This window comes from Lissotriton vulgaris, chromosome 6 (assembly GCF_964263255.1).
Source record: "Lissotriton vulgaris chromosome 6, aLisVul1.2, whole genome shotgun sequence".
NCBI lineage: Eukaryota > Metazoa > Chordata > Amphibia > Caudata > Salamandridae > Lissotriton > Lissotriton vulgaris.
In genome coordinates this window covers 968,141,244-968,153,249 of record NC_141694.1, presented here as the reverse complement: position 1 = coordinate 968,153,249, position 12,006 = coordinate 968,141,244, and the positions used below count along the sequence as shown (strand labels likewise).

General features: G+C 47.1%; 1 protein-coding gene across 7 annotated transcripts in view; it reads left to right on the top strand.

Annotated features, from left to right (window-relative positions):
- The window catches only part of LAMA2 (laminin subunit alpha 2), a 3,858,378-nt gene that overhangs the window by 1,552,414 nt on the left and 2,293,958 nt on the right, over nt 1–12,006 (top strand). The gene's annotated exons all lie outside the window — the stretch shown is intronic.

Here is a 12,006-nt window from a genome sequence, read left to right as displayed (position 1 = left end):
TCACAAATTGTGACTCCCTTTGATTGGCTATAATCACAGGCACGGTGACCAGCTGGAGTCTGCAGACCACCCCCCTTCCAAGGAGCAATTCCTTATGCTTCCTACACTTATTTAACAATTTGAAAAACCTTTTCCACTTTGATAAGTGGCTTTGGTATATTCAAAATAGTGGTTTAGAGGGTGCAATCCCTCAGATTTAGGTAATCTGACGATTTCGCAACCATTAAAGCACTTTGTAGATGAGGCCACAGGTTACAAAAACCAAGATTGATGGACAGAGGTGTGAACATGTAATCAAAACAATACCTCATACAAATTGTTGTTCTATATTTACAATCTATCACTTATATATGCAGCTTGAGAACAATACAAATAAAGTGATGTCTCTAAAATGATATTACTGTATGGTGATGAACCGAATTGAGTTAGCACCCTCCAATCCGTGTTTTAAAGTGAGTGATTTAGGCAGCAGTTTAACTATTCCCACTGTGGTTGCTCAGAGCTTTTCTAGTCCAGTCTTAAAAAATCCCACTGTTTAAATACTCCCACGTGCCTCCGAAATGCTAAGCAAAGAGTTCAAACAGTAAGTATGTTCAGAGTGTTTACTGTAAAGTGACCAAGGAGAGCTTAGAGTTGAATACATTTTGTAGTGGATAGTTTCATTTGGAAAAATATTACCTAGAATCCAAGAGTGAGGTACTGTAAAGTCGGCAGTGGACTTACTGCTTGGGAGGCATCTTTACAAAGAAGAGACACGGTACATGAGATCACACTGTTGGGGAACAGCTTTTACAACGCAACCTTTACCACGGACTACCTTTACCACGCAACTTTTACAACGCAAGTCGTTACAACGACTTGCGCTGGGGGGCGCTGTAGGATAGGGAATGGTTTAATTTACTATCCAAAACCTTCCCTACTATCCACGGGGTCTGGAGTTGGAATAGTAAATTAAACTATTCACTATCTACCGCCCCCCAACACAAGTCGTTGTAACGACTTGCGTTGTAAAAGTTGCGTGGTAAAGGCATGCGTTGTATAAGCATGCATAGTAACGACATACATCCACACTGTTCAGGAAGAAAGAGGAAAAGTTAAAACATGCCTGAGAAACAGATGACATTCAGGCACATAGAAAGTAGCCAGAGAATGAGATATACACGTAGTTAGGGAAGAGAGTTTGTGTGAATAAGTTGTAGTGTCCACATTTTCAGGGCAACTCTGTACTTATATATTTCACGCAGGAATATGAAGAAACCTAAATAACATCAAATATGTTGTCTTGGGTGACTGAGGAGCTTTAGAAGAGATAGGACGTATACTCAACTGCAAGTTGTGTCAAGAAACAAGCGTAGAGAAGAAGCCTGACCTCTTCCATGAGGGTTTTCAACATTTCTCTCAATGGGAAAAAATGGCAAACATTAAAACATCCATGCAGAGATTTGCAGTACGTTTCCTGGGTCATTTAACCCATGACCCCAGGAGAGCTTGTCAGCATTTTTAGAGCACTTTGAGCTGCAGCTATATGCTCTTCAGTTGCTGAAACTTCCTTTTGACAGGCGGCACACGCCGCAAGATCAAGGCGTGAATGGATGCGCTTGCACTCATAAAGAGCCCAAAAACTTCAGTGCAATAGCGTAGAATGGAGTGGCATAGAGTGGAGTGGGGTAGAGTGGAGTTGCATAAAGTGGAGTGGAGTACAGTGGAGTGGTATAAAGTGGAGTGGGGTAGAATTGAATATCTGAGAGTGGAGTGACATAGAGGGGAATAGTGTAAAATTGTGTAGTTTGGAGTGACATATGAAGGAGGGGTGTTGAGTGGAGTGGCATAGAGTGAAGTGGTGTAGTTTGGGGTGGCGTAGAGAGGAATAGCATATAGTGGAGTTGCTTGGAGTCTCATGTCTTACAGTACAGTAGAGTGTTGTGTTATAGAGTGGCATGTCGTATAGTGTGTTACAATGGATGGGCGGGGACTGGAGTGGTATATAGTCGAGTGGTGTAGAGTGGAATAGAGTCTAGTGGCGCAGGCAAAGAGTGAAGTGGTGAAGAGTGGCATAGCATAGAGTGGAGTGGCATTGAGTGAAGTTGCTTAAAGTGGAGTGGAGTACAGTGGAGAGGCATAAAGTTGAGTGGGGTGGAATAGAATATCCTAGAGTGGAGTGGCATAGAGTGGAATAGTGTAGAGTGGAGTGGAATTAGGTAAAATTGTGTAGTTTAGAGTGGCATACAGGGGAGTGGTGTTGAGTGGAGTGGCATAGAGTGAAGAGGTGTAGTTTGTGGTGGCGTAGAGTGGAGTTGCATTGAGTCGTATGTCATACAGTAATGTAGAGCTTTGTGTTATAGAGTGGCATGTCGTACAGTCTGTTGCAATGGATGGGCGGAGACTGGAGTGGCATAAAGTCGAGTGGTGTAGAGTGGAGTGGAATAGAGTCGGTGCCATAGGCATAGAGTGGAGTGGTGAAGAGTGTAATAGCGAAGACTGGAGTGGGGTAGAGTGGATTGGCATAGAGTGGATAGCCTACAATGGAGTGGCATAAAATGGAGTGGCATAGATTTGAGTGGCGTGATCACTGAACAATGGAATAGCGTAGAGTGGAGTGGCATATAGTAAGGTGGTGTAGAGTGGAATAGCGTACAGTGGAGTGGTGTAGAGTGGAGCAGCATAGAGTAGAATAAGGTAGAGTGGAGTGGTGTAGAGTGGCATTGAATGGAGTTGCGTAGAGTGGAGTGGCATTCAGTAGAATGAGGTAAAGTGGAGTGGTGTAGAGTAGAATAGCTTAGAGTGCATGGGGGTAGAGTGGAATAGTGTAGGCTGGAGTGGCATACACTGCAGTGTCTCAGAATGGAGTGGCATAGATAGTACAAGCTTAGACTGAAAGGGTATACAATTGAGTGGCATAGTTTGGATTGAGTGGAGCAGTGTAGAATTGGGTTGCTTAGAGTGGAACAGCGTAGAGTGGAGTGGCATAGAGTGGAGTAGATTTTCATGGCGTGGAGGGTCATGGTGTGAAGTGGCATAACTAGAGTGTTGTACAGTGGAATAATGTTGAAGAGAGTAGTGTAGAGTGGAGTGCCTTAGATTTGAATAGCATCAAGTGGAGTGGTGTAGCATGGTGTAAAGTGGAGTAGCATAGAGTGGAAAGGCTTAGAGTGGAGTTGTGTAAAGTGGAATAGGATAGTGTGGAATGGTGTAGAGTTCAGTGGCATAGAGTGGAGTGACAAAGAGTGGAGTGGTATAGAGTGGAGTCATGTGGAGTAAAATAGCATAGAGTGGAGTAGTGTCAAATGGAGTGGCATAGATTGGACTAGTGTAGAGTCGAGTGGCATAGGTTTGAGGGGCATAGATTGGAATGGCGCAAAGTGAAGTGGTGTACAACGGAGTAGCATTGAGTCAAATAGCATTGAGTGGAGTGGCGTAGAGTGGAGTAACCTTACTAAACCCCCACTTAGTACACATGAAACCAAATCCACTACCCACTGCAATAACGTAGCAGAGTTCTTTCACCAAAAAGTTAACAAAATGTACTCATCCTTTCCCCCTATACTTACCACCTCTTCAGTCCACACCAATACCATCACGGTAACCACCCCCTTTTAGCCTCCACCCACCCTGGACCACTTCCCACTCTTGGATCTTGCAACTCTTGAATCCGTGGCTCGGAAAGTAAAATCCAGCTCCCCTGATGATCTAGCTCCACCAGACATCATAATATCAGCATCCCAGATTACGCTGCCAACCATTAGGGATGTCCTGAATGCATCTATCACCTCCGGCACGGTCCCTCCCGTCTGGAAACGGGCCATGGTCCGAGCATTACTATAAAAAAAACTATTTGGACCCCCTAGATTTCAGTAACTACCGTCCTATCTCCCTGCTCCCATGGGTGAGCAAACTCCTGGAAAGATACATTAATCTCCATCTGGTGAAATTCCTAGAAGACCACCAACTATTAGACCCTACCCAAACGGGCTTCAGACCAAAACGCGGAACCGAGTCCGCCCTCCTTATGGTCACTGAGGAATCCAGAAAAATCCTGGATCAAGGAGGATCAGTGGCAGTGATCCTCCTTGACCTCAGTGCGGCATTCGACACGGTCAGCCATGACACCCTGCTGTACCGTCTGTCTAATGTCAGAATCAAAGACCATGCCTGGCTCTGGCTCAAATCCTTTCTGAGGACAGATCATTCCGAGTTTTCGATGGTGAGGCTGTATCTAATAGTAGACCACTAAGGTGTGGAGTCCCACAGGGTTCCTCTTTAAGCCCCGCTCTTTTCAACATCTATATGAGGCCACTGGCTGAGGTCGTCCACCCATTTGGGGTTAAGATTCTTTCTTACGCGGACGACACACAGCTGGTGGTCTCATTGGCACAAGAGGCCAACTCGCCAATGTAAGGCGGACTTAGAGAGTGCCTAGAGCAAGTAAAGAACTGGATGTCCTCATCATCCCTCAAATTAAATGGGGACAAAACTGAGCTGATGCTCCTGGGCCCCTCGAACCCCAGCCTCTTCAACTCCTTGTGGCCCCCATGTTTAGGCCCCGCCAGCACCCAAGGATAACATCAAGAGCCTTGGGGTATGGCTGGACAGTACCCTCTCATTCAACACCCAGGCCACAAAACTGTCAGCCACTTGTTTCGGCCTCCTCAGGATGCTAAAGAAAATCCTCCCCCTACTACCCATGGAAGCTAAGCAGATAGCTGAGTGGATTGCGGAGTGGATGTACCACAGCCACTTAAAGCTGAACCCTACCAAAACTGAGCTCATCCTCCCCCTACTACCCATGGAAGCTAAGCAGATAGCTGAGTGGATTGCGGAGTGGATGTACCACAGCCACTTAAAGCTGAACCCTACCAAAACTGAGCTCGTCTTGGTAGGTGGCCCCAATCACCCATGGAATGCCACCTTCTGGCCTACATCTCTGGGGACAGCACCCACTCCTGTGAGCTCAGTCAAAAGCCTGGGGGTGATCATTTCCGAAGATCTATCAATGAGACCACATATCAACGCGGTCACCTCTGCCTGCTTCTTCCACCTCAGGCGGATCCGCAAGATCAGCAGGTTTCTTACCAAAGAGGCCCTGACCCAAGTTGTCATCGCGCTCATCACCTCCAGGCTCGATTATGCCAACATTCTGTACGCAGGAATTCCTGCATGCCACCTCCACCGACTTCAGCTGGTGCAGAATCAGGCTGCTCGCCTGATTTTCCGGCAGCCCAAACATCAGTACGTCACTCCCCTCCTCCGCAGTCTGCATTGGCTCCCTGTTTCTAAACGCTGCACTTTCAAACTGGCATGCACTACCTTTAAGGCCCTTTCGGATGCAGCCCCTAGGTTCATCTCTTCGGCCTTGTCCCGTCACATCCCTTCCAGAGCTCTTCGCTCAGCATCACTAAACCTCCTCGAGGTTCCCAGATTCAAAAGAAAAAAGCACGGTGGCCTGAGCTTTTCTGTCCTGGCCCCCTCCACCTGGAACTCCCTGTCACCTTCTCTCCGTCTCTGCCCAAAGTACGACTGCTTCCGTACACTCCTAAAAACCCTGCTCTTTCAAGCCGCCTATGACTAACCCTTCACTCTGGATCAACGCTATATGTCAATGAGCGCCAAGAAACCGATGGTGATAGTGCGCGTTATAAATAATTTTAATAGAATAGCTATCCAGGGTCTAATACAGTCTCGTCTAGACTTCAACAACGTCCTCTACCTTGGCGCTCCAGATTACACCCTACGCAGACTCCAGACAGTGCAGAACTGTGCAGCTCGCTCACTACTCGAGCTCCCTCGTAGGCAATCAGTGAAAGCCGGTCTGGTCAGCCTCCACTGGCTGCCAGTGCGCCAGAGGATCCTCTTCAAGGCCATTTGCATTGCCCATCAGGCCTTCTGGGACACAGGCCCTGTGATTACCCGTGACTTAGTCACCCACTACCAACCCAACAGAAATCTCTGCTCAAGTCAGACTTTTATGGCCAATGTCCCCAGAATAAAAAAGACTAGGTCTGGTGGCAGGACTTTCTCCTACAATGCCTCCAAGACCTGGAACACTCTTCCCCTACATCTCAGAGCCAACCCCAACCTCTCCTCATTCCGCAAGCAGTTAAAGACTTTCTTATTTAACTCTCCCCACTGATTCTCTGCTAGCCACCCCACGAGGTCTTCTGTGGTTACTCTAGCGCTTGGACGCCTCCGGGCAGCAATTCGCGCTCTATAAATCTACCTTCAATTCAATTCAATTCAATTCAGAGTCGAGTGGCATAGAGCAGAATAGCACAGAGTTGAGTGACATCGAGTGAAGTGGAGTAGAGTGGAGTGGAATAGAGGTGAGTGGCATAGGGTGGAGTGGCATACAGTGGAAAATCGCGGAGTGTAGTCGCATAGAGTGGAATTGAGTAGAATAAAGTGGTATAAGGTGGAATAGCCTACAGTGGAGTGAGTCAAATAGAGCTGAGTAGCCTAGAGTTGAGTAGAGTACATTGAAGTGACGTAGAGTTGTGTGGCATAGAGTGAAGTGGTGTTGGGTGGAATAACATAGAGTGGAGTTGTGCAGAGGGGCATAGAGTGGAATAAAGTAGAGTGGAGTGACATCCAATGGAGTTGTCTAGAGTGATGTGGCATTGAGTAGAGTGGCATAAAGTGGAGACTGTAAAGTAGAATAGCTTAGAGTGATGTGGCATAGCGTGGAGAGGGGAGTGGCTTAGAGACGTAAAGTGGAATAGCAAGAGCAGAGTGTTGTACAGTGGAATAGCGTAGAGTAGGGTAGTGTAGAGTAGGTTAGATTTGAATGGCATTGAGTGGAGTGGCATAGACTGCAGTGCCATAGAATGGAATGGTGTAGATTGGAGTGTCATAGAGTGTAGTGGCATAGAGTGGAGTAGCGTAGAGTGGAGTGGCTTACAGTGGAATAGCGTGGAGTGAAGTGGTGTAGAATGGAGTGGTGTAAAGTTGAATAGTATGGAGTGGCGTAAGGTATAGTGGCAAACTGTAGAGTGGAATAGTGTAGAGTTGAATAGCGTAAAGTGGATTGGCGTTGAGTGGAATGGTACAATATCGAGTGGTGCAGAATAAAATAGCATAGAGTGGAGTGGCATAGACTGGAGTGTCAAAGAGTAGAGTGGTGTAGATTTGAGTGGTGCACAGTGAAATACCATAGAGGAGTGGCAGAGAGTGAAGTGGTGTAGGTTGGAGTGGCGTACAGTGGAATAGCAGTGAGTGAAGTGGAGTGGCATAGAGTGGAGCCACATAGAGTGGTGGAGAGTCGAATGGGATAGATTGGAACAGTGTAGAGTGGAGTGCTGTATAGTGGAGTGGCATAGATTGGAGTTGCATAGAGTGCCATGGTGTACAGTGGAGTGACGTAGAATGGGGTAATGCAGAGTGGAATAGCATAGAGTGGAGTGGTGCAGAGGGGCATAGAGTGGAGTGGTATATAGTTAAATCAGTTTGTGTGGAGTGGTGTAGAGTGGAGTGGCATTCACTGGAGTTGTCTAGAGTGGATCGGCATAAAGTAGAGTGGTGAAAAGTAGAATTGTTTATAGTGGTGTGACTTAGCGTGGAACAGCATAGAGGGGAGTAACTTAAAGTGAAATAGTGTAGACTGGAGTGGCATAGAGTGGAGTGGAATAGTGTGGAGTGGCATAGAGTGGAGTGGCATAGTTTGGAGTGACGTAAAGTGGAATAGCATAGAGCAGAGTGTTGTACAGTGGAATAGCATAGAGCAGAGTAGTGTAGAATAGGTTGATTTGAATGGCTTTGAGTGGAGTGGCATAGGCTGGAGTGTCATAGAATGGAGTGGTTTCGATTGGATTGGCATAGAGTGGCATAGAGTGGAGTAGCCTAGAGTGGAGTGGTGTAGAGTTGAGTGGCGTATAGTTTAATAGTATGGAGTGGCATATGGTACAATGGCATAATGTAGAGTGGAATAGCGTTGAGTAGAGTGGTACAATATGAAGTGGTGCAGAATAGTGTGGAGTGGCATAGAGTGGAGTGGCATAGAGTGGAGTGTCAAAGAGTGGAGTGTCAAAGAGTGGATTGGTGCAGATTTGTGTGGCATACAGTGAAATAGCATTGAGTGGAGTGGTAGAGAGTGGAGTGGTGTAGAGTGGATTGGCGTACAGTTGAATAGCAGTGAGTGGAGTGGCGTACAGTGGAGTGGCATACAGTGGAGCGGTCGACAGTGGAGTGGTGTACAGTGGCGTGGCATACAGTGCCATAGTAAAGAGTTGAATGGCATAGCATGAAGTGACATAGAGTGGAGTGGGGTGTCATTGAGTAGAATAGTATGGCATAGATTGGAGTGAGTAAAGTGTTGTAGAGAAGAATGGAGCAGCGATAAGTGCAGTGCAATGCTGTGTCATAGAGTGAAATGTCGTACAGTGTCTTTTGGTAGAGTGGTGTAGAGTGGAGTGGTGTTCAGTGGAATAGCATTGAGTGGAGTGGCACAGAGAGGTGCCACGTTCAGTGGCAGAGAGTCGAATGACATAGAGTGGAATAGCGTGGAGTGGAGTGGCGTACAGTAGAATAGCATACAGTGCAATGGCATAGAGTGGAATGGAGCACAGTGGAATGGCTTAAAATGATCATGGATTAGAATGGAGAGGCGTAGAGTGGAGTAAATGGGGTGTTGTAGAGAAGAGTTGAGCAGCATAATATGGAGTGGAGTGCTGTGTCATAGAGTAACATGTCGCACAGTGTCTTACAGTGGAGTGGTGTACAGTGGAATAGACTGGAATGGCATAGGGAGGAATAGCATGGAGTGAAGTGGCAAAGAGTGGAGAGGTGTTGAGTGGAGTGGTGTATAGTGGAAGAGAAATGGCCTTAACTACTCTGGCTGAGTGATGTGTGCCGTTTCCCTGCAAGCTGTACAATGATTGCCTTAACCATGCATGTCACTTAACAACACATATGCATGGTAAGGCAATGTGCTGTCTAGTTGCTGAGCGGAGGCACAGGAAGGGGAAGACAGAAAAGGGAGGAGTATCGGGAATCGGGAGAGAAGACAGTGAGGTATGTGGGGCTGAGGCTTGGTCTTGGTGGTGGAGAGGTAGTGTTTTGGGGTGGTGGTAGGTATTAGCACTCAGGAGGTGGTTGGTGTAGTTTTTTCAGTGGGGGATAGTTTTCAAGGCTAAGGACACAATGAGGTAAGTGAGGCTGGGGCGTGGTTTAGGGGTTGCTTTTCAGGGTCGCAGTAGGTTTTAGTACTCTGGAGGGGTCAGGTAGATTTTAGGGTGGGGAACAGGTTATAGGGCCAAGATTGGGGGAAAAGGGGGCCGTTTACAGGTCAGGGAGCAGGGTCAGGATATTTTAGAGATGTAGGAGATAGTTTTAGGGCTCAGGGCAGGGGGGATGGGGTCAGGGTAGTTTTTGGGGCATGGGCTTAATTTTTAGGAGTCAGGACAGGGGGAGAAGGACAGTTTACAGAGCAGGGGGCAGGGACAGGGTCATTTACAGATGTAGGGGATAGTTTTCAGGGCTCAGGACAGGGGACAGCTTTTGACCTCAGGGCAGTTGGGGGTCTGGGTCGGGGTACTTCACAGAGGTAAGGAACAGTTTTTTACAGCTCATGGCAGGGGGGCTGGGTTCGGTGCAGTTTTTGGGGCGTGGGATTAATTTTTAGGGCTCAGGGCAGGCAGAAAAGGAAAAGTTTATAGGACAGAGAGCAGGATTGGGTAGTTTAGGGATTTAGGGGATCGTTTTTAGGGCTCAGGGCAGGGGGGCTGGGGTCGGGTAGTTTTGAGGCGGGCCTACTTTTTAGGACCCAGGACAGGGAAGAAGGGACAGTTTATAGGGCAGGGTAGGGGTAGCTTAGGGATGTAGGGGATAGTTTAGGGCTCAGGGCAGGGGAGCTGGGGTTGGGGTAGTTTTTGGGATGTGGGTTTAATTTTTAGTGGGCAAGGCAGGGGGGAAAAGGACACTTTACAGGGCAGGCGTATGATCTTTAGCCAGCATGCCCCTTTAACCAACATGTCTTTACCACGAAATTGCTGGGTAAAGAGATGTGTGGTAAAGGCATGGTAGCGACCGTGTAGTACAGGCATGCGTTGTTTAGGCATGCGTTGTACCAGCATACAACCAAAGTGGAATAGCGTAGACTTTAGAGGTGTGTCTTAGATTGGAGTGAAGAGGTGTGTCGTAGACAAGAGTGAAGTGATGTAGAGTTGAGTTGCCTGTTGTAGGGTAGGGTGGAGTGGCATATATTGCAGTGGCATAGGGTTGAGTGATGTACAGTGCAGTGGCATAGAGTGCAGTGGAATAAAGTTCAGTGACAGACTGCAGTGGCGTACATTGTAGAGGCGTATAGTGCAGTGGCATAGAGATCTGTGGTTTGGGGTGCAGTAACCTAGAGTACAGTTGCATATTGTACAGTGACATGGAGTACCCGGGTGTAGAGTCCAGTGATGTAGAGTCTAGTGGCATCAAGTGCAGTGGCATAGAGTGGAGTGGCATAGAGTGGAGCAGCATACAGTGGAGTGGAATAGAGTGGCATGGTATACAGTGGAATGGCGTAGAATGGAGTAGTGTACAGTGGAGTAGGGTGGAATACAGTGAAGTGGAATACAGTGTGATAGCATACAGTGAAGTGGCATACAGTGTGATAGCATACAGTGACGTGTCATAGAGTGGACTGGCCTATAGACGTCTGGATTACAGTGGAATAGCCTAAAGTAGAGTGGTGTAGATTGGATCGGCTTGAAGTAGAATAGTGTACACTGGAGTGGTGTGTCCTGGAGTGGAGTGGCGTTAAGTGTAGTAACATGTGAAAGACTAGAGTTGAGTTGTGTTAGAGTAGCGTGCAGTATCACAGAGCGCTTTAGCATGCAGTACAGTGACGTAGATTGCAGAGGTGTACAGTACAGTGGCTTAGAGTGTACTGGTGCATGGGCATGGAGTGCAGTGGGTAAATAAAGTGCAGTGTCCAGTGGTGTACATTAACATAGACAGCAGTGGTGTACAGTGCTGAATGTAGAGTGTAGTGGTGTAGATTGAAGTGGCATAGAATGCAGTGTAGAGTGTAGTGGTGTAGATGCATAGGCTGGGAGTAAACTGGCTTGGAGTACAGTGGTGCAGAGTAGACTAGTGCAGAGTACAGAGGTGTAGAGTAGAGTGGCACACAGTGCTACGGTGTAAATGTAGTGGTGTACAGTAGACTGCTGTGACGCAGAGTACAGTGCCATACAGAGCAGTGGCATATAGTGGAACACAGTAGAGCGTAGTGGCATACTGTCCTGTGACGTATTTTTTTAAAGAACTGTTCATAGTACTGCTGTACTTACAAGATAGTACCATGGTACTTTGTAATCTTTTTTTAAAACATCTACTTTAAAAACAGTAATTTTCCTTAACTGTTCCAAGTTAGCAAAACTCTTTTTGTCTTCCTAGACATGGGAAAATAGTCTTGATGAAGAAATTGTAACGAAATACAGTTTTCCTAACCTCAGAAATATTCTTAAACACACTTTTCACCCAAATCCATTCTTGGACAAAACGTTTTAGAAATGCAACTCATTTGCGTAGTAACTCAAAAAGGTGCTGCTCCATTCCTAGAGTGAGGTGTACTGTGATAGCTGTTAATTTTACACCTCAAATACTCAATTACATTTAAACTGGAAGAGATACCAACTTGGACACAAAGGAGCCGATTCCTATCTCACTCGGAAGGGCTCCGAACGCGATCTGGCCGGAAAAAGTATGAGCCATACACGTGCTTACCGACCGACTCTTACATCTGTACGAGCGAGCAAGTACGATGAGAAAAGCAAAATCGCCGACCAAATTGTTTACGGGTTGGAACCGCTCCGTATGTCTCGTCCGTAAGTAACCCGTGCCATGCAATGGAGGTGATTTCCGACCGAGCCAGTACAATGCACGATTCGGACTGCTGGATTGAGTTGGAGCCTCTGACACGTAAAAGCTCTGGGAAGCGGACTTTGGGGGTCCGAACCTGACCCCCCCAACACCCGAAGTCATACGAGTTGATAACAGGGGGGAGCCAAGGGTCCCCCCTACACATTC